The following is a 13073-nucleotide window of genomic DNA, read 5'->3' as shown; positions in this document are numbered from 1 at the left end:
GTGATACTGAGATCAGTACATGAGCTGGGCTGGAGCCTAGGTATTCCCTTGTATCTGCTTCTGCACTAACTTTGCTACTGATCTGGATGTGAAGCAATGGTTTTGAGCTGGCTTCATGTGTTACATGAGATGGCAAATTGATCTCGTGGATTTTGCCTTCCCATCTTTAGAGTTGTTAGTAACCAGCATTTTCTTGTGTACTGCAGAATTAGTTTTATTATGGAAGAAAACCAATTAATTGATCTCAAAGGTGCAGAATTCGGTGAAATTATGCTGTCATACCAATAATTTGTGGTGGAAAGTTGATTTTCCATTTGTGGTGGGTATTTTGAATTCCTGCTATTGAACATCCATGCCATCTGTTCACCCCTTTGGGTGAACTCGGTTGGTTACACTTGTGCATTTTGTTTACAATCATTCATTCAATAATGAAACAAGTACAATCCTTCATTCAATCAATTACAGTTATAATTACAATTACAATAATATACTGAAAATACAAAGAAAATGTCATCAGGTCATCATCCTTTTCTTGGTGAGTCTGGTCCCCAACTGATGAATATCCCAGATCTGACACATGCTACAAAGATTCTCTTCCCTTTGCACCAATCTTCTATGCATTTCTGTCTATTTTGCAGGAGGCAATACCTTTCCATCTAGCTGTTCTTTTTCCTTCAAGATTTCTTGCTGCTAGTAGAGAGGATATAACCAGCATAGATTGATGAACAACCAAGCGATGAAGATGGGTACATGTTTGTACCCATTACCAGCTGACGCCCATTTTCCTTAGCAATTGCCAATTGATCACCTACAATGGTTTCCGTGGGGGACATTAGTGGAAACATATATATAAAGCAGCACTGACTGGCAGTGCGATAATATAAAGAAAACCAATTCAAACATGAAAAGAATGATTTTGACAATGAGAAAACTCAGAAAAAGGTTTCACCACTCCCAAACTTCAGTTGGGAAATTTGTAAATATAAAGGGCAAAAAGGAATTGATCAACCATTGTATTTATTGTTTGGCTATGGATATCTCTGTTTAATCTTTTTCTCATACTATGAAATTTGCTTAGTTTTGTTAAGTGTTGATTCAATTCACATAATCAAAAAGAAAAGAAGTATTAATATCACAACTGCTGGACAGTACTTAATGCTAAATTCTCATGAATGAGCTACAAACTGCGACACCTTGATCATCATTATCTCAGCAATTCAGGGATTGGAATTTTTAAAATACAATAGAGGAAAACTATGTAGTTAAGTACGAGTTTATTAAAGGGTTTTCTCAATGTCATCATTGTTTCAAGAGAATTGAGTATTGGTTCTATAAACTGTTCAGAGTCAGCTAGATTTCCTGATTTACAATTCCTTGCAGTCTTGGTTAGCAACAACAAAGAATTTGCAATAAGATTCCAATCATTTTTTAAGAATTTGCAACAAGATTCCAATCATTTTTTTTTCAATAGTGCGCTCATTTATATGTATTTGTCCTGTATAGAAAACAATTCACAATACCAAGAAAGCTCAATTGTAGCAGGTTCTGCCTCAGGTACATCAGGTGCATGTGTATCTCTATATAGAACATGTAAAAGATGTGCAAGGTTCCACGTTGCAAAAGACCTCCAAAAACAAATTAGAATTCCATCTCCATTGGAATGAGAATGTAAATGCAATTTGTAACTTGTAAAACTTTTATGCTCTGGCAAAACAGACCAAAAATGGAGCAATGCAAATAAAAAAATGACATGAAAAGGAAAATAAAGCTATCAAAATCTATGCCACCTCAACAATTTTCTCCATTAAAACTATGGGCTAGAAATAGACAGCTGAGAATGAATTAATTCCATTTCCAAGATTGCATCATGATCTGCTTAGTTGCAGAATTGAAATGGACTGCAAATTGAATTTGAATGACAAACTTGTACAAATCATTCCACATCAAGAAACCTTATAAGCTACTAAGAAATTTCCAACCCATAGTGACAGATGATTGATTTGCAGGATGAAGGAAATCCATATTAAATCAATCAGTACAAGGAAAAAAACAAATAGATTATGGTTGCTACAAATATAAACAACAAAAATGGCAATATCTTTGCATTGTTGTATATCAAGAAGCTTCACAGTAAGCTAGAAATTCATCACTCACAGTAACAGATAATCAAAATAGCTATAAAAAACCTGTAACTTGTTTCTATACAATATTGAAGTTACAAGCCATAAATGGTTTACCTATGATTCTTGAAATTCAAAATGTTTAGTAGTTCCAATCATGAAAGATTCCAATTGCTACTTGAGTTCTTTGGAATCCGTACAACAAAGAAACCCAACTTCAATTCAATGAAATTATCAATGAAAATAGAGAATTATGCATGAAAAAATGTTAAAAAATTGAACCTTTTTCTATGGCACTCTTGCTTTGCGCCAAAGTCTCAACTCTTCTGGTAAGCTTCACGTCAAATTAATGTGTATGATAACCATTAGTCATTTCTCAGCAATGATTTAGAATATGAAAGAAAGAACAACCACCATACAAAGGTGTGAGACATGCAAAGTTGTAGGGCATAGAAAACAAGAATCATGAGATAAGTGAGAGTGAATCGGCATACCTTCTGCGAGAAGTTTATACAACTTTCTTTGGTATAATGCTAGTTTATAAAGAATACAAGACAAGCATTTCCCTGCGGGTGTTCATTTTAATAAAAGGAAAAAGGCGGCAGAAAAATCTGTATCGTTCACTCATCAAATGGGTCCACAAGCTACAAAAAAATCTTACTGTTATGATGACTCCAAGCTACTTGCTGAAACTGCCTTGAAAATTCCTCATAAAATCCAAATAGACTTAAATAAGAGTTCAACCTCCTAGCACTTCATCGCATCCCAAGATATGTAGCTTTCTTGGCGTGAGTTTCAGCTTCTTTTCCACTCTGTTCCGAGATTCCATCTCCAGTTGTGGCTGCCTTTCTAGCTCTATGAGCTGCATCTCCTCCAAAAGGAGAAAAGGGAATGAGAAGAAAGAAGGATACTCAATTCAAAATCAAAGCTGACTTAGATTCTCAACATGTAATTTTAACTAAGAAATCCATCAAATTACAATACCCATGAATTTTTTACATGGGAAAAAACAGAGGAGGGTATTCAAAAAATAGAAATTAAAAAAAAAAAAAAACCCACAAAATTCTACAGATATTATATAATTATAATATAATAGAAATGATAGTAGTCTTTCCAAATCATCTCATAACTTTGCATGTACCTGTGCAAGCCTAGCTAAGAGATAAAAAAGCAAGAGTGCGCCTCCAGCTCAAATCATCTAAAGCTAAAATGGAATATCCTACAAGCAAACCTGCTAGAATTCTGCTCCATCATGCCCTTTAACTAAGTTATGAATATGGATGTGAATCTGTTTCCAGCAGCATGAGCCATAACTAGTGTTACACACAACTTGATTCATGCCTCAAACCCTCCTCTGTTTCCATTTGAAGTAGAGGATCTGAAAGGAAATGGAGACAGATCCAGGAAGAAAGGAATACCTCTCACCCACATTATGCAAGACAACGGGACTTACTAGACAAGCAGATTATAAATCAAATGAAAGAAAAAATGCAGACGAGAACTGCAATACCTTGTCATGAATTCCTCTACGATTCTGTGAGTTTCTCTACCAGTACTTATATCTACCTCTTTGCTTTCTTCCACAGTCATCTATTCCACAACCAAGCAAACAAACAATAAAAATGTATCCTCAACACATCTTTAATAAATCAAAATCGGTTGTAATTTGTTTCATGTTGGAGGATAACCTTCTCACTTTCTCAGCGGGCTGATCCTCTTTTTTTTGTAATCCTCTTTTTTAATCAAATCATCGTTACCTCTCAAAAAAAAAAAAAAAACACAACATTTAGCATGCTTCTGGAAATAAACCAAAACTTGATGTGCAACTGAGCATGTTTCTAGACTTCTTCAACAGTACCTTTGTCCTTTTTCCCCATCTTTTGAACAAATGATTGAGACATGGAGCAGAACTCATGATCTAGGCCTGCTTTCAACAGCAACTAGTTGTCAAACTTTTGCCAAGCAATAAAGAGAAGGTCAGGAATAGTAAAGCCAACCCCAAATAGCTGGGATAAGGCTATGATGGCAATGACAATGATGACAAAGCATTTTCCATCACGCACTAAGAAATGGCTGTTCCATTACTTCTAGGTGGGGTAAGACACCAAGATGGCAGAGCTAAAGAAAAAATAATAAAAAAAGAAAAACTCATTGAACCTTATTTCCTCTGTGCACAACCATTGAAGCAGTCTCTGGTTATCAGTATCAGCCGGGTGTAAGAAGCTAGAAAAACATACACAGAAGAAATTAGTGAGCAAAACAAACATTGAGAAACATGAAAAGCTAAGAAAATGGAGAACTTACTCATTAAACTCAGTAAGATTTAGAAGACCATCCCCATCCACATCCAAAGCCTTAAAGTGATCCTCTTTCCACCAACCGATATCGTAAGTGTTATTGTGTGCCATAAAAAGTACAAACTACAATCAAATCTTCTAGAACTCAGGTCAGTTGTGGCAATTTAAAGGACATTGCTTTATGCAAACATCAAGGACACTAACATTCTGGTTCCTACAATAATTGGATGCACCAATTTTAGTTCATAATTTCATAATGACAGCTAGCTGTGAGTCCATGCATTTGAAGCTGAACAGGAAACTATTATAATCTCAATTTGGGCCTAGACAGAGATTGATAATGGAATGGGACTAACCCCACTTTGGTCCAAATCCACAAAGTGGACCACATTTGGGAGTTCTAAAAAGCAGCTGGGCAGAACTGCTTGCTGCAAAAAGACCACATAAAACTGAATGGTAGTGTTTTCTCTTGGGTGCGAGAAGATAGACTTCCTTCCCCTCCTATTGTTAGTCAGGAAGAGCTTGGCTGGTTAGCAGTGAGGCTGCAGGGTTGCTGCTATCTATTCTCTATTCTCCAAAAAAAAAAGGCCTATGCAACCAAAGTTTCAACTTCTTTAATTGAGATTGAATGGCCATTGCATTCCAAAATCACAAAACAGAAAAACTGGATGCATTAAAACATTTTAAAAAACTGAAAAAAGAGGTAACAATACAAGATTAACAAAATCCTACCAGTGAAACTAGATGGTAGAGATGCCAAATCACATGAAAACTGCAATAAACAAAAACTAATTGCTCGACTGGTTCAACAAAGAGAACAAGTTTCAACTTTCAAGTCATACATGCATTTGTAGAGGTAATTAAGTCTAGAGGCATATGCAACCAGCTGGGTCATACATGCATTTGTAGAGGTAATATGCAACCAGCCGGGTCATACATGCATTTGTAGAGGTAATTAAGTCCTAAACATGCTCTTAAATCAGGTATTAGATCATCATACCTTAGGCTCAATCTTTTCTGGTGTGATATTTTTGCGGCACTTACTTCCACCAGACGTTGAAGGCTGCAAGTATCCGAGATTGGCAGCTAATCAAGAGATTGTAGCAAGGATGAAGAATGGTACAGACCACATTATGGACCACCATGAAAAACACAATTCTAGCCAATGCATATGGCTAGAATATTGCAGTATTAATCCTTTTTTTTTTCTTTTTTCTTTTTTTCCCCTGTTTTTCTTTATTTCTTTTCTTTCTTTCTTTCTAAAATTAAGAAAGGGGACTGATTATATTAAAGTAGAAAATAGGAACAAAAAGTAGCAACCATGATTATTCGTTGCATGTTCGATGTTTCAGTTCAAAATTTCCATTTTAATTTTTGCAGCGTTGAGAGAATTGTTCAAGGCCAAACTAGGAAACTGCCCATGCTCCGACTTCTTACCCAGCAGATCATACTTAATGGGCAAATGATCCTTAAATAAAAACTGACAGAAACCATTAGGTATAGAAGTAATTCCTAATAGGCAAATGATCCTTGGAGCCTATAGAGATTTATGTAACCTAGAATGTTAAATACGAATCCCAAATAATGCCCAAACAAAGGTTTTATGGGAGTTTTATGCCTATTTGAATATAAGGCACAATACCAAATTGAAGAATAAATCAAGTATTGTACTGCTAAACAGATCAATACATTTTATTTTCAAAGAACTATCAATGCAAGAAATCTCTACTTGAACACAATGCCCAAACCTTTCAAAGTGTTACGCAACTTTCATCATTTTATTAAATCAAAGTCAAAGAAATAAACTACATCATGTTCAATTTGAAGAAGATGATCCACTCTTGCATGACATCCACTCTGAGCAGTTGCTCCAGCTAATGCTGTGAAATGGGTCGAAAAAATTAAGATTTTCAGTGACCACATCCAAAAAAATAAATAAATCGACATACCCTAAAATCATGCCTGAGTAATTCCATGTCCTGCTTGCACCAAAGCAATTAGCTAATTATTCCAAAGGAGTTATAAGAGATTTAGAAGGACCATGAATCAATTTTTCATGAACAGTGACATATAATGCAAAGGAGTTTTGAGGCAGTACCTGTATTGCAATAATGAACTCTGAAACCAAGAAAATCTTCAAATTCACAACAGCCCACACCTTTGGCAGCAAATTGCCCAATTAATAGGACAATACAAGTAAAACTTGAGTAACAAGAATGGATGAAAAACAACGTAAATTATCATTTCATTCCATCTGTAACTGAAATTTTGCATGACAGAAGGAAGAAACCATACATACAGTTTTTGCAAACTTAGCTTAGAAACAAGGGAGAACATGTTAACCAGTCATGGAGGAAAAAGCCTTGTTTCGATTTATCATCCATTCATGAGAATGGCAAACTCATGGCAAAACAAAAGAAAGCAGATGATGGCTTAATAACAACACCATGCTAGCTCTTAGTAAGGCATATGCAAGTATGCCTCAAGATAAAACATTTGTAGCTTCAAAGTTGCCAATGGAAGTACACTTGACTACTGTGGCTGCAGATGAGTGTACCACATTTACCAACTCAAGATCACATCTAGACATAAGATACTACAATCCACACAAAACATTTCTTGTCAAGCCATTTTATCAAATAGTTAGCATGCACAAAACACAGGAGGAATTACATAATGGCTCTTTGAAATCCAACTATTAGGATCTAAAATCATGTTCAGTCAACATTGCAAGTAACAAAAGGCAAAACAAAAACCACCTAAAAATCTTAGTAGTCTTCACAACACAAACTCCCAAAACTTCCAACAATGTTAGGCTGCTGGATAGAATAACCGAAATCAATAGGATTTTAAACCCATTACTGACAGTAACCGGAATACATGTCCGATAAACTCCATCATCGTCTGCTTGACGGACAACAGATTGAAGGCCCACCAAATACGGCAGCCAATAGTGTCAATCGCCACCGTCATCGCCGCTGAGCTTGCAGCAGCCATTAATGGCAGCAACAAGCTCTTAGAACTCCTAGCAATTAAAAAAAGAAGAAATAAAGAGGGGTTTTCAAATCATAGATGGGGGGAAGAATAAGGTTTAACAGATGATTGGTGGCTACCATTAGAGGTGTGCGGCTGCTAAATCCTGCTTTTGATTTGAGTCAATGGTGACGAATCGAACTCAGGTGGCTGTGATTTTGAAATCAGATGCTGGCATATCTGGCTCTCTCCCTTCTTTGGATCTAACATACAGAGAGAGAGAGAGAGAGAGAGAGAGAGAGAGAGGAATCCTAGGTGGAGAGAGAGAGTGGGAATGAGGGGGTAGGGTTGAGAGAGAGCGGGAATGAGGGCGGTGACTTTTCTTTTGGGTAAAATACCCCGCCAGGATTACGCGTTTGCACAAGTGTTTTGACGGACGGTTCGGTAAAGGGCTTTATGGGTCCATGGATGCATTTGATATATCCACTCCGTCCATTAATTTTGTAATTTTTTTACAGAAAATGACAATGACCCAACATCTGCACAAATCGAAGGTCCAGTTGAACTACACCATCAATCAATGGTATGTATTAATCTCCATTGTTTCTTACCGTGTGGTCCATTTGAGCGTTCGATCTACTTTCTTTTTTGAGCTCTTGCCCTAACATGCTCTTTCAAAATGGATAGATGTATTACATGGAGCACACACATTTTAATGGGCTTCGTAAAGTCCCTTGCTGGGCTATCCCAGGCGGTAAGTACGTGTGGAGGTGTTAGGTTTTAGCTACGGTTTGATGAACTTTTAGCTTCGATGTTAAGCCGTGGTAATATAGCTACAGTATATTTCCGTAGCTAAAAGGTAGTATAGTCCGTAGCCTTCGATCATTTTTTGGGTAGTGAAGCTGTTAGGCACACCTGTTGGTTCCCTTGGGGTGGACAGACTGAGGCCTCTCCACATCCCCTGTATGTGGACTTCGGAATTGATAGGGGCAGGAGTGCAAGCTAAGTGTGGCACTGGAGGACTGTTTTGCTGTTGGAGAGGGTCCGGGTTGAAGGTCCCCTGAAAATTCTGAGATGGTTGGAGCAAGCTCATTTCAATATTGCAGGAGGGAGAACGGGAGCCAGGGCGAGCCGGAGAGGATGCACGAGGCCTTTGAGGCGAGTTCCTATGGAAATAGGGAGATAGGTCTATCGCCAGCAGGCCCCCCCTGAGGTGGGCGTTTGCAAATTCTAACCGCGTTCCAAGCAATCACTTGAGAATCTTCTATATCTTCTTCGAAGCTAGAACCTGTTCGCAGCGGGTTGCAGCCTTCAGACAGCGCTTTTCTGGGAGGGGACAGGGCAAGGTTGGGTGGGCTGTGGAAGAGGTGGTCCATAGGTGACTGGTGGGAGGGATTTATCAGGTTTTGGGAGGGGAGTCGAACTTGAGAGGGTGGGGGTGAAGAGGGGTCTAGGCTGAGTTGTTGGTTTAGGCTAAGGTATTGGGGTTGGGGTAGATCCAGAGCGGGTTGGGAGATGGGTGGTCCCAGGGTCAGGGGAGGCTGTTGGGGTGTGGTCGGGTTTTGGGAGAGGGGCTGAAGAGGTGTGGGTGGATGGGGGTTAGGAGCCTGGAGGTTCGGGTTGGGGTTGCAGGTGTTGGTCATAAGGTTTGGTAGGCCCTGGATGGGGTGAGGTTTGGAGGACAATGGGTCGGAGGAGGAGGTAGAGCGATTGGAAGGTAGGTAGAGAGGTGGGGGGTCGGACGAGAAAAGTTATGTTCCAGCCACTGTCTAGTTGAGAGCTGCTTAGGTAATTGAACAGAGTGACTCAAAGAAGTATACTCTGGGTCCGCTTCCATGATAGGTCGGATTGTGAACATTTTATTCTCCACTAGCAAGCCACTAGGAGAGATTAGATTTGCCCCCGGCTGGACTGTGATCTTGATTCCAACGAATTCTTGAGGTGGTCCTAAGAGAGCGCACCTCTCAATCTCTACCACTTGACCGAATGTGCTACCCAAGTCTTTGATTACTGATTTCATCCAGGCGTGGGCTGGGATTCCCTGCAGTTTGATCCATCGACTATTCAATTGGGGAATGAAATTTGGAGACCATGGTTCCACGTTGATGATGCCCATCTTCTTGTGTAGCATTGTATCAGAGAAAAAGGATATGAGGGTTGTGCGCTGGTTGAAATGGAATAGAAATAGGTCCTTGGAAATTTTCGAGATGGTCACTGCCTCTGCGATATATCTAGCTTGCGAAAAAAATTGCAGTAAAGTGGAAATTTGGATGTCTGAGTTCAAGGCTTGGGCTACCACAGCTAGTCTGAGATCCCTCTGCTTTTCGACCACCGAAAGTCTGTCAGCTTCCACTAGGCAGTTCATGATGGTATTTCGACAAACAGCTAGAGGCCATCCCTTTATCTGATGCTGCGGATGATTATACAAGATGGTGGGGGTCTGTTTCCGCTTAGCTGCTCTGTCGGGGTTGTGAATGGGGAATGTAGAAGCAGTAAGATCCAGCTGAGCATTTCGTCAAACAGGTGGAAGGTCTGATTGATTATCACCTCTTACAACCACGGTGAACAGCCGACCATCCCTGGTGGAGGTAGCAATAGATGATGTATGCGCCAGGAAGGACGAAGCCTTTTAGGGGTGCATTGGCTGTTCTGGTTGGGAGCGCGATTTTGCTATCTGAACGGTGATGATCCTGCCTTCCACTCTTTTCCCATCCAAGATATCCAGTGCTGCTTTCGCATCCTTCTCATACTCTGATAAAACCATACCCTTTCGATCTTCGCAAGCTTGGTTTTGTAGGGATAAACACATTGATTACTTTGCCATACCTTCCGAAGATTCTATAGATGTCTTCCGCCATGGTGTTGAAGGTAATATTCCCCACGAAAAGGGTGTGGGGGTTTCTGCGCGACCCCTTGTTGCGAACCTCTTGCCAGCCCTCTTCTCCATCTTTTCCATGTCTGCTGGCTGGAGCTGCCGTTGCGCTCCGCTGCTAGACCGGGTTCATCGTTTCACCAGACCGATTCCGAAGGGTCTGAATTCAGCATCTTTTCTTTTTGTATGTTTATGAGGATTTTACTGCTGGAAACTGATTTCCTACAGGTGCATGAACCTTTTCTAGAGTGGGCCAACTCTTAAAGCCCAATTCACTAGCTTGGCCCTACTTGTCTGTAGGGTCAGACTTAGAGAAACATACATAATCAAGGTTTGGCCTATCTAATCATTAGGTGGGCCACACTAGAAACAATTGACAACCATCCAAAAATTCTAATTTCACGTGGTGGTCCACGTTATGGTTTGATTATATCATGGTGTGCCATGCACAAATAAGCATGGTTTGTAGGAGAGCGGATTGAGTGCGGCCCTTATCGCGGGGCCCACTTGATGTATGTATTCAATATCCACACCGCCCATCTGTTTTTCCATATCATTTCATGGCATGAACCCAAAAATGAAGCAAACCCAACTCTCAGGTGGACCATACCAAAGGAAACAGTTGTGATTGACCATTAATGGATGGTTTCCCGTGGTTTAGAGAAATTTTTTGATACTCTGGCATAGTGTGATGGATGATACGTAGACACTTAGAAATGCATACCTGGAACATAAGTTGTCAAATTAAACCGTCCAAATTATGAACCCAATGTAGATTAATCATTAACGAAAAAAAACTAGTTTATTTTGGATGGGGATTGCCTACTGAGGTATGGCCATCTGAATTACAGATCAAGAGCTCGGTTTTGGGATGTAAGCATAACATGGGGAGACGTATCTAATGAACGCATGAGATGGCACTCATATATCACAGTGGGCCCCACGCAACTAACATAAGTTCAAACATATGTGATAGATGCTCCATTGGCAATTCATTTCCTCTATCCATTGCATTGCATCATCTTGCATACATTCTACTTCAAAATAATAACTCTCTCTCTCTCTCTCTCTCTCTCTCTCATGCACACACAATCACAAAGCAAGGGAGGACTGCACCTAGGTCCTTCAAAAACAAATAGTCCGGCTTGCCATCCAACCCTCCATTCCCAACTGAATCAAATCGTTCTTCACACCCTCCATTCCCAACTGAATCAAACCCTTCTTCACACCCTTCATCAACCATATTTACCACCCTCCCAGCTATTACTCTACAAATCACCACAGCCCACTTCCCGTTCTCTCCTTTCCGGTCCGTGATCGCATCATGGCAGCTCGAGCTCAATCTAATCCAATCCGCACCTTTGATTTCAAAGCCTGATTGGATTATTTTAATTTACACACCCCACAAGTGGACCTCCAACAGACCTCTGACACTTTAGCTGACTTCATTGTGGGACAACAGCTCATGACCGTCGTGTAGAACATCAAGAGCTCGTTCCCGTCAACGATGCTTCGTGGGTGACATCTACGTTGACTTCTTGCTCTTCTCTTCACCGTCTCTCGGTACTCTTCGAACCATTTGAGGGTCTCTGGCGACTTGTTCACCTTCAAGACTCGGATGATTTTCTTGGTGTGCTCCTTTGGCCTCATTGCCTCCGACGATGCTTGGAAGATCATTTCGACAATGTTCCTCAATGCATCTCCATCGTTGAGTTCTAGTTTGAAAATATATGAGAAAATAGAGAAAATTACAATCAATGGGGATAGCAGATATTCAAAAGGTGGCCCCTATCATCCATCTATTAATGTGGACCAATTTTCTCTTTGAATATAAACATGCCTGGAACAATCGTTTCATTTGAGCGTCCGTTGGTTGGCCATTTTTGTGATGGGGACCATGATATTGCATGGATGGATGATCTTAGCCGTTCATCTAAGGAACCATCTACTAGATGGAATATCACGTTGGTTGGACATCCCTGTACTTTTGATCAATGACCATTAAAGGGATAGTAGAAAAAATGGCAAACGGTCCATATCAGAGTTTAAAAACACAAAACTTCGACTCAACTCAACTCAAAAACTTAGTTGAGTCAACTAAATAACTAGGGTGACTTTCTAAAAAATTCTTATGATTTTTTTTTTTCAGTATTATAAATTATTAAATATTTAAAAGTATAAATGTGTAGACATCCCATTTTAAATGAGATTGAAGTCCATGTGTAGATTTTAGTTGGGCCCTAATCAAAGCACGCGCGCGCGCACACACATGCGTGCGGCATATGATATGCCTTAAAGACAACCATCAAGTCAGATTGACCACTATCAAAGCATACGAGTGGCAGGACAAATGAGAAATATGGTCTTAAGTGCACCCATGAAACAAAAACTATTTAAAAAAAAGATGAAAACCCATAAGTCGTCCATGCACGACCGGTCACAAGGTGAAAGGTTAGTGGCGACCTAGTTTTATGTAAAACTGGTCCGCCAAAGACCAATTCTACACAAAACTAGTCATTAGTTCACGGGATTTTAACCATACTGGCCTCGTTGTATGGTCAAATTCTCTAAAGAGGTTCCACCTTCCAAATATTCTAAGGGTAGCTTTTTGACAAGCTTTCGAAAATTATTTAGACCAAAATGCTCTTGTCCTTGATTCAGTAGTTGTACGGTTTTTGAGTGAATAAGAAGTTACGTTATATTTAATGCTGAGAAAGTGAGGTGTACGGAAGCCTTTTTGGGCGTGGCAAGGCTCAACTTGTGGGGCCCACATTGATGTGTGTGTATAATCCATGCCGTCTATCCTTTTTT

This window comes from Magnolia sinica, chromosome 9, assembly GCF_029962835.1.
Source record: "Magnolia sinica isolate HGM2019 chromosome 9, MsV1, whole genome shotgun sequence".
In the NCBI taxonomy this organism is placed as follows: domain Eukaryota; kingdom Viridiplantae; phylum Streptophyta; class Magnoliopsida; order Magnoliales; family Magnoliaceae; genus Magnolia; species Magnolia sinica.
This window is presented reverse-complemented; position numbering follows the sequence as displayed.